Raw genomic sequence first — 13469 nt, 5'->3', positions numbered from 1 at the left:
CATAACTTCTGTATTTTCACTATGCATAATACACTGATCCCAGGGGTACTGACTAGAGCATAACGAACTCTTTAAGAAACAAAATCAAGTATATACTTTTTTTCCTTTTTTAAAAGATATTTAGGTCTAAAAAGCCTAAAAAAAGAAAAGAAAAGAAGAACCACTTCTTAAGTTCCCAAAGAATGTATACTCCATTCTAAAAATATTCAGATTACCTTCTGCTTGGAGGAGAGTATTTTCTTCTAGCAGTGTTGTCATTCTCCTTGCACGACTAGCTGACCTTTTACCATGTACTGAGCACAGTAATAAGCCTTTTACATACGCTGTCTTTGTAATCCCACAGCAAGCCTGTTGGATTGCTGGTACTGTTATCTCCATTTTACAGATGAGGAAAGACAGCGCAGAAATCAAAATTTAAAAATTGTGTCTTACTACAGAGTTAGGGTCTTGCTCAACTGACCTTTATATAGGAAAAGGGCACAATAATCAGCTTCTAACCCATCCCCAAAGCAGCTATAAACAATTTTTTTACATATCGCAACACTTTAACCTTCACATGCAACAATGTTTCTATACCGGATAAAGCAAAACAAAAACTAGGTTAATAATGCTGCATCTTAGTTACTAGAACTCATAAAACTACGAGGAACAGAGAGGCAGTCTGATGGCTTAGAGCAACCCTTTTGGGTTTAGACATCTGGGTTTGAGTCTATACAGCACCATCAATAACTGCTGTGTGACCATGGTCCAACTAATTTCTCAGATTTCATTTACTCATCTGTGAAATGGGGATGACAACAGCACATCCCTCAAAGGCTTGCTGTAGTTTTAACAAAGAGGATGTGTGTAAAGGTCTTATTTCTGTGCTCAGTACATAGTAAACGGTCAACTATGGAGGAGGGAGAACAGCCACATATATAAGCCCACTAGACCAAAAATAAAAGTAAAAAGTCTGTATTTTGAAAATTCCATTATAGGCAAGGAGAAAATAACTATTTGAATATACGCTAGAGATAGAACTCAAATTTAATCTATTCCTCTTTTTTTTTTTTTAGGGGAACAATGCATCTGAGGTGGGCCAGAAAAGATGCTGCAGTGCATCTGTGACACACACCTAAAAATGGCTCCAGTCAGAGCAGCATCTTAATTACCAACAGAGGAGGTTAAATCTACTTTTAACAAATGCTAGAGTTAAGCTTGGTGGACCCTTAAGCATCATCCTATCATTTTTATCTGCAGGAGTAAGCTATCAAGCACCTAATCAAGGATCCCGGATTCTTCTGGTGCATTCCAAATGAAAATCTTACAGCACAGCCGCCTACTGTACAATTCCAAGCACCCTGGTGAGGTATGAATCTACAGACCTAGGCTGAAGATCGGCCAATGCGGAAATCCGGGTAGCTTTAGAAGACAGCAAACATCAGGCATGTCAGAAAGCTCAAAAAAAATCTCAGATCAAGTTAAAACAAATATGCAACCCTTTAAAGGAATTAGACGCATTCTTCTCAAGCAAAGGAAGAATCTATCAGCGTTCTTACTGGCCTCCGTGCCCTTTTCTTCAAGTCCTAAAGCGGGGGCTTTGCCGTAACATCAATACTAATGCCATCTCAGAGAATAAGCTGCAGAGTGGGGTTCAGCATGCAGGTTCGGGGATGCAGAGGCCCAGGGTGCGAATAGACTCTCCGAACCCGCCCCTGGAGTTGGGGCAGCACAGCCCTAGCGGAAGTAGGGTTGGTCCTGATTCCCCGAAGAGCCTCTCACCGAGCCCGGTCTTTAACCGGGTCTCTCCCGCACACTGCTCACTGCAAATTTCACCGTCACCACCCACGGAGAAGAGGTGAGCACTGAAGGCCCTAGGAGAGCCCTTGACTTGTTTAGGGGACGCATCCCCACACTAGAAAAGAGACCGCGCACCCGCCTGTCCTACGGGAAGGAAACTCCCTTCCCTTACCCGGCAACGCGAGTAATCCCCCCGCAGGGCCCGAGCAGGGCCTGGGTAGGAGGAGACCGACGGGTCCGGAACTCCCGCTGCAGACCACATGGGGCGGGTGTGACTCCGGTTTCCCGCTCCCCGAGCAGGAGGCCGAGGCTCCCCCGGACAGAGATGATGGCAGCCAAAGGGGAAACGGGGATGCCCGGACCCACCCAGGGCCCTGTCCACGCGGCTCCCCGTGTCCGGGGGCCAGGACCGGGGTGCGCTCCCACGCCCCGGGCCGCCCCGCGCCAGCCCTCCGGATGGGGCCCGCTTTGGTCGCAGCTCCTACGCCCGAGCTTTCCTTACCGGCCAGGGTGAGTGTCAAGCTGAGTGTGCTGGCGCACTTCGAGGGGCCCCGCCGAGCTCTGATCGGGGGAAGGGGGAGGGGAGGCGAAGGGTAGGGGGCGGCTGGAAGGACCACCGAACCCGGAAAGCCGAAGCTGCGGATGGACAAACCGCCAAAGCACTTTCGCTGCTTCCCGAGAGGGAGACAGCGAGCGAGAAAAAGAAGCAAGATGGCGGCTAGCCAGCCCCTACGTACGACGTCATGCGGCGGCGTACGTCAGGCAAATCCCCGCAAGACCGCCCCCCGGCGCAGAGACGGCCGGATCACGTGAGGTCTCCGTGGCGGCCCAACCAGGGAGGAAGGCGACGGCGCCTTCTGCTGGACGGAGGGAGTCCCTGCAATCAGAGCTCCCGCTGCAGGGTAGAGTTCTCCTGAGACCTGTCCAGGAGCTCTTAAAGAGACCTCGATTACAGGTTGATAAGCCTCAGGGAAGTGAGCACTCTTGGATGTGCTGGATAGGTGTGTGAATTGGTTCAACCCGCGGTTTGGCAGTGTGTATCAAAAGTAAGCCGTACCTAATCTTTAACCTTGGTATTTGACAATATCCTGATATTTTCCAGAAATGCACCTACACAATATTCATACCCAAACCTGTCCGTTGATAAAGATACAGATAAATACACTATGATCCATTCATATTATGGACTATTTTGAAGCCATTAAAGTCACAATAATATTTAATAACCAGGGAAATGTTTAAGCCATCATTACACTATGAAAACACACACATATGTATATTCATAGAACAAAAGACTCAAAAAATGTACTTCAAAGTGTTAATAATGATAAACATGTTAACAAGTTTTTAGAGCCATCAGCTTTTAAAAAATATTTTATGTATGCCTATCTGTAATTTTCAAATTTTATAATCAGAAAAAGTTGTAATGTATAATGAAAAATTTGTATGAGTCCTAAAATTGTTATAAGAAACAAATGATAAATATATACATACATATATAGTGTATATATAGTGTGTGTGTACATATATTAGTCACCAAAGATTTACTGAACACCTACTATATGTGCTAGGTACTGGGATACACAGGTAAAGAACAGCTAAGATCTTGGTCCTAAAGAAACAGTTTAGTGATGCAGATCAAAGAATAGATTTTGATATGTGCAGTGAAGGAAACAAGCAGGGTATTAAGATAAAGAATAACCAGGAAGAGGGGCAGGAGGAATTTAACTTTAGAAAGGGTGGTCAGTGAGTATCTTTCTAAGAAGATGCCATTTAAAGTGGGACCTAAATGATAGCAAGAAGCAGCAATACAAAGGGCAGGTGGAACAGTGCTCTGGACCAAGTGAACTGCAATTGCAAATGTCCTGATTTGGGAAAGGGCTTGGAATGTTCTAGGAACTAGGAGGAGTATGTCTGGAGTTTAGTTAAGAGAGAGAGTGGCACAAAAAGAGAGACAAGAGCTAGGCTCAGCGGGGCCTTGGAGGCTGGAGTAAGGCATTCAGAATGTCTTCTAGGTGCAGTGAAAAGCCATTGGAAGATTTTAAGGAGGGGAGCCACATGATCCAATTTTACATTTTAAGGATATCACCATTACTGCTGAGTGAAAAGTGTGAATAATGTTTTGGAGGGAGGTAAGAATGGAAGCAAGGAGCCCCAGTAGGCTATAACGAAGAAATTGCAGTAGTGAAGAATGATAGTGTCTTGGAGTAGGATAGAGGCAGTGGGATGGAGAGAAGTAAAAAGGTTTGGTATTTATTTTGGAGCTAGAACATATTTGCTTGTGGGAGATGACCACCTCTAAAGGGTATGAAGAAAAGAGAAGATTCAATGATGACTTACAGATTTATGACTTGAACAATGGGTGTATGAGAGTGACATTTATAGAGACTATGGAAATGGGGGAGGGAAGGAAAACAGTCTGGTTGGTGGAACAATAAAAATTGAATGTTAAAAAGAAAAAATTGAGAAAAAATCCATTTTGGACCTGTTAAATTTGAGATGTTCATGTAAAATTCAGCTGTAGACTAAGTATGCAGTTGACCTGCATGTTCAAACTCAGGGGGAAGGTTGGGGTTGGCGACAGAGATTTGGGCTTCATAGATGTGTTTCATATATTTTTCACATGTATTTCAGAGACATGTACTTAAAGTAGTGGGAAGAGATAAGATTACTCAGAGACAGAGAGTAGAGAAAGAAGAGAAAAGGCTCAGCCCTGAAGAACACCAACATTTAGAGGTTAGGCAGAGGTGGACTTAGCAAAGAACACTAAGGAGATGCCAGAGAACTGGGAAACCCAAAGAAGATGATGTCAAGGAAGTGAAGGGAGGAGAGTATTACAAGGTGTGAGCAATCAACTACGTTAAATGCTGCTGAGAGGTCAAGTCATCTGAAGAAGAAGCCAGAAGTGCCCATTATATTTGGCAACATGGAAGTTCCTGGTATCTGTTACAAGAAGTTTTGGTGGAGCAGTGAGGTCAGGAAGCCATATGGTGTTGAACTAAAAAGGAGATAGATGCTGAGAAAGTGGAGACCATAGATAAACAATTTTTTCGAGAACTTGGACTCTGCCATGAGAGTGAAACAGGTGGTGGCTGGAGGGAATGTGGAGTAAAGAGAGACATTTAAAAATATTGGAAATAGTAGATCATGCTTGTATGTTGATGGGAATAACCCAGAAGAAGGAGGTGGGAGCAACTGTTTAGTAGAAAGAGGGAAGACTTAAAAAGATAGTCTGTGTGAAGGTGTGAAGGGGTGAGACAGAGCACTGCCTGAGGATTCACTTTTGAAGGAGAACAGAGGAGCAGCCTTAGGGACAGTTGAGGATTTGATGGTGGGAGCATAAGGGAAGTCCCACCGATGGCTTCTGTTTTCTCAGCAAAGTAGGGGACAAGGGAATCTGCTGAAAGGGCTTGGAGTGTAGGAGTTTGAGGAGAAGGAGATTCAAAAGTTATTTCTCAGGGAGTGAAAAAGTAAACCTAGTGTGAGGAACAGAGTAGACTGGGCATGCTCTGCGGAGAGCACTTTTTGAAGTTTGGGATTATGGATATAAAATATGCCGCTCAGTTTATTCATATGATTTTGCCAGTAGTGTCAGCTCTTCGGTATAGCTATGGAGACGGTAGTAAGATTCACCTATGCTGGGTTTTCCCAGGCAAGCGTAATGCAGGCAGGTGGGGTGTCTGTGTGTGAGGGACTAGAGTGATGTTAATATTTTGTTTAAACATATTGTGGATGTGTAGTAAATGGCAACTTGTGTCCATTCTATGAATTATTTATGGTATATTTTAAATCCAAGAATTCCCTACCACCTCTTCTCATCTGAGCTGTCTTCCACACCATTATGGTCATGGAATTGTCACTGTAGCAATGTTGGAATAAGTAAAATAATAGAGAGGTAAATTGCAGGCACTACACCCTCCTCCCCACTCCCCCACCCCCACTAAAATCAATGACTTTTTGCAGTGGAAAAACTTGGCTGATACAGGGTCACTGGCAGGGGAAGACCTGCTGACTGTCCCCAAGAGGACAGGGAAACAAGACTTCAGTGAATTTTCCAAAACACTCCAGGATGTGATCTAGAGTGTCTTGAACAGAAATATCTTTCTTTAGCAACATAGAACAGCTCCAGCATCAGATAAGCTTACATTAACCAAGGTCTCAAGACTGATATATATAACCAGAGTAGTTATTAATTTCCAACAGCTGTAATTTATATGCCTGAATACTCAAAACTGCAAAGGCAGCACATTTTCTATGTAGACAGCCCTACTCAGGAGGACAAAGGCATTATCAGAAGGTTGCTTGATGAGCACAGATTCAGAGCAAGTGGAGTTGTGTGTATGAACTGTTCTTGACTCGTCTGTCTCCATGACAGGATGACTTTGTCCCCAGGATAGAGATACTCAGTTTCCAATGGCTGCAACTTGCTACACTGAGCTCCAATACAGTAGGGACATCCTGCCATGCTGTTGATTTGGGCTCTTTCTCTCCTGACGGTGCTTGGATGGGCACTGGCCCTAACGTCCCCCTGTATGCTCTTTTCTGTGTTTCCATGGTTACCCAACCGTTAGCAATGTTCTTCAATAAAAATCGTTACAATTAAGTCAGGCCAGTTTGTGTTTTAAAGGTAATTTTGCTTACTTCTGCTCATATCCATTGTATGTGATCTTAAAGCTTAGCTCTCAGAAAACAGTCTTATTATCCTTACTTCCTATATTTTGGAGAAAAACCTGACTGCAACTTCTAGGTACTGGTACAATATCAAAGCCAAATAATACTCTTTTAAAAATTTACTTTTGTTTTGAATTACTGGTACCTCTCCTAGCACCCTTTCAACATAGATAAACTTGTCATAACAAACATGTTTTCATGGCAGATTGAATAAAAATTTGCATTTAATTTCCAGTCTGCCATTTAAAAATTAATTTTAGGGTAACATTATTAAATTGCCAACTGGTATATGAAATCAGGAAAACCAGTTTCATACTGAAAACAAATTGATTCTCCAAACAACATGACCTATTTTGTTTGTGATTGCCCAGCCTTATTTGCTGTGATTGCCCAGCCTTATATTGAGTTTCTGCCCCTCTCATTGAGATCGATCCTACAAACCTGTAGGCACTGGAGACTTATGGGGTATTACGTGAAAAGTAAAAGAACCGATGAAGGTATCACACTTCATTAGTAGAAGTGTTTCCTAAATGTTTATGTGAACATGACAATTTTGGTTTCTTTTCACCAATGGCCTAGCAAATCATATTTAGTAAAATTGTGAAATAGTATACGCCTGTGTAATGAAAACCATAATACCCAAACACTGTATGAAAATGTAATCTCATTTTTCAAACCTCAACAGATATTGTAATTTTGCTAATAAAGAAAAATATTGCTAGTCCTTTGAAAAATTACCTTTTGTCAACTTGTGAAAGGTTATACACTAAATATATGATAATATTTGTGATATGAATATATTATATGTTAAGTAGGATAATTATTTTTATTATGTATGTATTATATAGCTATTAAATGATAATATATGTGTTACTATTGATCAACTATCAGTCTATCATTAATTTGCTCAGCAATCCCTTTTATAATGGAATAAAAGGTACAGTTTGGCTAAATGTATGGTTCATTTATCACAAGTCATATGTCAGTGAAATTTGAATTAACTGAGATTTATTGTCCACTGAAAATTTCCCCAGAATTTTCTTAGCTGAGAGGAGAAACTAAGTTTTTGAAGCCTTGGATTTAAGTTGAGGGTATAGTGTTGTTAATGAATAGAGAAGATCACAGGAGAGGAAAGGAGAGGAAAAGGGAGGAGATAAAGGACGGAGACTTACAGGCTCCCAGTTTTGCCTCAGGCTGGAAGTTCACCTGAGTCCGGAAGTGAGTCATGGTAAAGGGCAGGGACTGAGACCAAAGGGAAAGGGAGTGGGTCTAGGAAATTTAGAGCAGAAAAGGTTACAGAGGAAACTAGCCAGGTGATAATTAAAGATACAGAAAAGGTGATTTCTCAATGTTTTAGGACAGATAATAGAAACTTGAGATATTGCTGATAGATATAGATACAGTACTCAGTTATTACCTCTAAATCTAAATTGTAACTCTGGCTGCTGCTGGTAGCATTTCTCAAAGTATAAGTCACTTTTAACCTTTTTTTTTTTTTGGCTGCCCAACCAATTGTGTGTAAAGTATATAATTAAACCACCAAGTTTAAAATCACTTATTGCTACATAATAATTAAGAGAAGTAAGTTGGATAGTACATTTCTTTGTGAGCAGTGGGACTAGGTTTTTTAAAATAACTTTCAGGCTTTTAGTGGAACAGAGAATTATTTTGTGTTACATAGTATCAATAGTTCACACCTAGTTCAGATTTTGTTTCTTTGTATTTTCCATTTTTTTTTCTGCTAGGGTTAATTAAAGAGTTATTTCAGAAATATTTCTTTGCTTTGCTGAGAGTCTCAGTGAGATAATTGCTTCAAATGGGAATTAGTTCTAAGTACAATCCTCAAGAGATTGGACTATTGTTAACTTTATAGGGCACTGTCTTGATAGGAAGAAGAGAAAAGAGGAATAGTGATTGAAACAGGATTGAGAAAAAACTTCTCAAAGTATTTAACAGCCTGGGTAAATTGTAGTGAAATTAAACTCTTCATGTCACTATTCATTATTACCTATATGTTACCAATGAGACAGGAAGGAAGGGGGCAGGGCACAATCATTAACAGTTTGACACAGCAATTAGTACCAAGATGGCAGAAAACTCAACTCCCAATAGAGCTTGAGGCCTATGATGGTGGGAGGTTTGACTTCCAGCAGACCTTGAGCTTCATTATAAGCTCATTGTAATATATTAGCATGGTAAACGTCACTCCCACAGGTACCATGACAGTTCCGAGGCTAACCATAAAAGGTCAAAAAGTGGGTGGGGCAGGGCCCAGTTCCTGGGAATCCCCTGCCCTTCCCCAAAGTAGCTGAAATAATCCTCCTACTCATTAGCATGTGAAATTACCAAGCCTATAAAAACGAACAATCCCACACCTCATGGTTGTACTCTCTCTGGCCTTCTGAGGTGGCCCACACTTTGACTATGGAGTGTGTATCTGCTTTTACTTTAACCACCCTCCCACCCCTGACACACACGCCTCATGGCCTCTCTGAGATGGCCCACACTCGGTCTGTGGAGAGTGCATCTCTCTGAATAAATCTACTTTTACTCAACTGTGACTCACTCTTGACTTCTTTCCTGCAGGAAGCCAAGAAGCCTCACTTCAGGGGGCATGTCCTAGGGAAGACCAAGGCCTGGGATACAGCCATCCTTACGCCCCACATTTTTCCCGGTTTCATCAGTATTCGTTATTACTTTTAATTGGAAAGCCTTAATGTTACCGAACAAAAGTCAGTGTGCACGAAGCATGGTGAAGCCAAACAAACCGAAATGTCAGAGTGTGGAGCTGAGAACAGTTAATTGCAGCAAGGAGGATGGGCAGCTTGCACTCAAAAAGCCTGAATTTCCCAATGGGTTTTGGGGGAAAATTTTTATAGGCAAAGTTTGGGGTGAAGGCTATAGGGTGAGTGTGACTTTCTTCAGATTAGCTGGTGGTGAGGGAACCAGGCAGTGCTCCAGGAATCTTGTGCTCAGCCTAAAGTTGCCATCCTCCACCTTGGTGGGGGACTTAGTTTCTGCAGAACTCAAAGATATTGTTATGTATATTCCTTAAGGGGAATCAGGACCCTGCCTCAAGGTTGCACTATTGTTTCTTGACTGTTCCTTCCTTGTCTCTGGACTCCCTCCCTTATCTGATTAGCAGCTGTTTGAATCTGCCCTTTGGAACTCAGGGAAGGTCAAGGAAGCTGAATGAAGCCTATTTCTTACAAACAAGAAACAGGGGACACAAAGGATTTGTACCAGGGAGGACCCCACAGAGTCCCGCTCTGTTTCATTAATTACTGTAATGATTAATAAAATAGTAGCACCTGTTAGGCTACACATTACCAGACTACCTGCTCAACCTTGGAAAATACTAGCAGGATGATGAATCATCTCAGTTAGCATAAGGCTGTCATGGTTTTTCTCCTGAAGGGCCCGTGATCCAGGAAACTTCTCAGTTCAGGGTCACCCTATGCTGGCTACAATGAAGTGGTGATGTAGATCATAGTTCTAAACTTCTTCCACATTAAAATCTCCTTTTGATCTTTGCTGTCTGTCTGAGAAGATGCCCTTTCTGGAGACAGAGAAACTTGCCTGATAACAGAGAAGGTTCTTTTTAATCTTGAGGGGTTAACCAGGCTGGAGAGAAGTGAGAAGTTAAGCCTGAGGAACCCTTGGCAGCAAATGAACACACCATTGCTGTGGTTCTCACCTGGCTGTTTCTGCTGCATTAACTTCTACCCTGTGACAGCTACAAATTATCACAACCTCCCTGGGGCCAGCACTTTTGTGAGTCATTCACACACATTTTACATGGCAAATTTCAATGCAGTTTATAAAACTGAGGCTCCCAAAGGATAAGGGGCTTGCTTTGAACTCACAATACTAATTGGTGCTAGAGCTGGTGTTTGAACTGAGGTTTAACTTCAAACAAAGCTGATGCCTTCATTCACTCTGTAGTCTCCCAGGTTGTCTGAAAGGCTCTTTGTGTACTTTCTCTGACCCTTTACTCAAGGACAGTACCTCCTCATCACTTCCATATGACCTGGAGGTACAGAGACTGATGCTGTTGACAAGATCAGGCTCTTTCCTTGCTGGTAGAGCATTATGTCTGTGCTGGTGAAACCTCCCTCAGCTCAGTGACAGAAGGTGATTTAAAAAGCACAAAAAGAATAAGCATGAACAAATGCTATGCATTGTTGAAAGATCAACACCAAAAGCAAGAAATTCTTTTGTTTAAAATCAGTAAGTAATAGGGTGGGGGAGGTGGGGAGAGGCAAAAATAAATAAAATAAAATAAAATAAAATAAAATAAAATAAAATAAAATAAAATAAAATAAAATAAAATCAGTGAGTAATAAATTATCTGTAATTTGGTCTATCTGATACAATTAAAAACACTAAAGTACCTAGATTACTGATTTGGAGAGTGAAATCCTCACTCTCCTTAAAATTCAAATTGAATCAACAATTCAGCAATGCATTAACTATCTACCCAACTTAATCAGTGTTATGGAATGAGGAGGTAATGAGTATGCATTTAAGCTGACATGGTACCATGCAAATAGAAGTTCTAGTTATTTGCTTGACATTTTGACCTTTAAGCTCAAAGTATGAAAGAAAATTTTGGCCTCAAGATTATTATTATTATTTTTCATCACATAAGTTGCAAAAGGAACTTTTTTCCAGGAACAGTGGAGAAAAAAAAAATGTCTTCAGTGAGCAACAGCCTGTTGCCTGTTCTCTAACAGTGTGACTTCTCAGCTAACCATCCAGCCAACGGTACTAACTGAGGGTTTAAGGACTTACTAGGATAAAGTGTCTTGTTAACAAATAAATCGTAACTAACTATTGTCACCTTGCATTAGAAGAAATTTTTCTTAAATCACCCTAGAGGGAATTTTGCTTTAAAGAATTGGTATCAATCTTGCAAGTAAGTATTGCACAGAACTTTGACAGGTTCATACCTGTTGCCAAGAATTGAGCTTTTTCTAAGTGGATCACAGAAAATAAATGGAGTGGGAATTCATAATGCATTACTCAAACAGTGTATTCGCCATTTGTAAATGTCATGATGTATATCATAAATCTGTATTATTTGCTTTAACAGGGGACATTTAACTTTATATATACTTTACTTAATTTTTTTCCTTCAACAAATATTTAAGAACTTATATCAGGCACTGTGCCAGCCACAGAGGAGATAAAAATGAGTAAGACAGTTTATACTCTTGCTCTCAGGGAGTGAATCACCAAGTGGGAGGAGATGGGGGTAAAGTCAAAAAAAAAATTATAAGCAATTATAACTAATGGTAGTACGTTTCCCACTGATGAAGGAATTAAAAGGTACATGTGAACCAAAGATTAGGCATTTAACCCAGATCTGCAGAGACAGCTGGTTAGAGAAGATGAATCCTAACATTTCATAGAAATTAGATACATACGTGGGTGTGTGTTAGAGTGAGTGTGTATCTGTGATGGGGGAGGTGTGGTGATATGTGGTGGGACAAGGTTTAGGGAAAGGGAGGCAGTTGGATATAGAGAGGGGTGAGGAATGTTCGAGGCAAAGGAAACATCATGTGAAAAGACACCCCCAAACCAAAGGGAATGTGGCACGTTTGAGGATTTAAAAGTATTTTGGTAGCTCTGTTGATAAGGTGAAAGAGAAGGAGTAGAAAAAGTAGAAGGAGTAAAAAGCAAAACTGCAGAGGTGATCAGAGACCAGACTGCAAAGAGCCTTGACTCTGAGTCTGACATGAGTCTGACTTTTACACCAGAGGCAAGAGGAGACTTTGGATGGATTTTCACTGGGATATTATGTAGCCTAGGTAAAATCTGTGAATTTTATTGACATCACACAAGAAATACAGCTTAATGGCATTATTTCTTTCAACAAGTATTAATTGAGCAGGTTTGATGCTTCAGTTGCCTCTGTATGAAGATAAAAATCTTTATCTGAAGACTTTGTGTGGTCCCCCACGCACCTTTCCAGCTTTCTCTGGCAGGGCGCTTTCTTTCTAGCTAGGCAGGACTGGATCTTAAACCAGGTCATGTGACGCTTTGCCCCTCTAGTCTTACGGCCTTTGCCCCACTTTTTCCTTCTTCCCTCCACTGCTCTTTTCTGTTTTACCCCTGCTTTTGCATATACTTAATTATGAATGAGTATTTTCAATAATTGCTAATTAACGACTATTGAGCGCTTACTTCTTGTCCAGTTCTGTGCTTTACAACACTGTAGCTCTTAACCAGCACAAAACCTGTCGTTGGTGTTATTGTCATTATTTTGCAAATAAGGAACTGTAACTTCCCTCAAGTCACACAGCTAGGAAGTGGAGTTCCTGGGTTTAGAAGGATTCATCTACTTCCTGTAACTTTCTGGTTACAGACTCTTGTGTAACATCCTCTAGCTCTCCCTCATAATTCTCACTGCATTTACTGGTAAATGTCTGACTTTCCACTTAAACTAGAAGCTGTATGAAGACAGAGACCCCATATGATCTGCATCTATGCCAGGGTCTAGTGTACTGTAAATGCTTACTACATACTTCTGGAGTGGATGTTGAATGGATAGTAATTTCCATTGCACCGTGTATGGCAGCTTAGGGCCAACAGCTTGGATCCTGGAGTGAGAAAGAAGAGAAGTTCATAATCAAATCTGCCAATATATAACCTTGTATTTAGCTGGTATTTAAATTCTTTAAGCCTTAATTTCTTCACCCATAAAATAGAGATAGTAATACTTTTCCTCCTTATAGAATTGCTCTGAGGAATGAAGTTAAGATGATATCAAAAAGCTCCCTCTACAGATATATGTATGTAAATGCATGACTGGGACATTACGCTGTACACCAGAAATTGACACATTATAACTGACTGTACTTCAATTTAAAAAAAAAGTTCCCAGTACAAGATGGGACACATGCTTTTGTCTTACCAAGTTTGAATGTAAAATATGCAAAGGCAAGTATCAAGTCTTGTAATCATTTTGTATCTCTACTGTGCCTGGCATATGTAAAATCCATAGTAGATAACCA

The 13469-nt window shown here is 41.1% G+C and overlaps 1 protein-coding gene across 15 annotated transcripts in view; it reads right to left on the bottom strand.

Moving 5' to 3' along the window:
- PRRC2C (proline rich coiled-coil 2C) overlaps positions 1–2546 on the bottom strand; it is an 85046-nt gene extending 82500 nt beyond the window's left edge. For 7 of the 15 annotated variants that reach the window (XM_031435772.2, XM_064477985.1, XM_064477981.1 and 4 more), the window contains exon 1: positions 2282–2511. The gene's annotated coding sequence lies outside the window, so the exon portion shown is untranslated. Of the gene's footprint in view, positions 1–2281 lie in introns of all 15 variants that reach the window. The other 8 variants (XM_031435771.2, XM_031435773.2, XM_031435778.2 and 5 more) reach the window with 3 other exon arrangements.
- Between the last annotated feature and the right edge of the window lie 10923 nt (positions 2547–13469).

Source organism: Camelus dromedarius, chromosome 23, assembly GCF_036321535.1.
Source record: "Camelus dromedarius isolate mCamDro1 chromosome 23, mCamDro1.pat, whole genome shotgun sequence".
In the NCBI taxonomy this organism is placed as follows: domain Eukaryota; kingdom Metazoa; phylum Chordata; class Mammalia; order Artiodactyla; family Camelidae; genus Camelus; species Camelus dromedarius.
The sequence above is the reverse complement of the archived record's forward strand: the minus strand, read 5'-3'. Positions and strand labels throughout refer to the sequence as shown.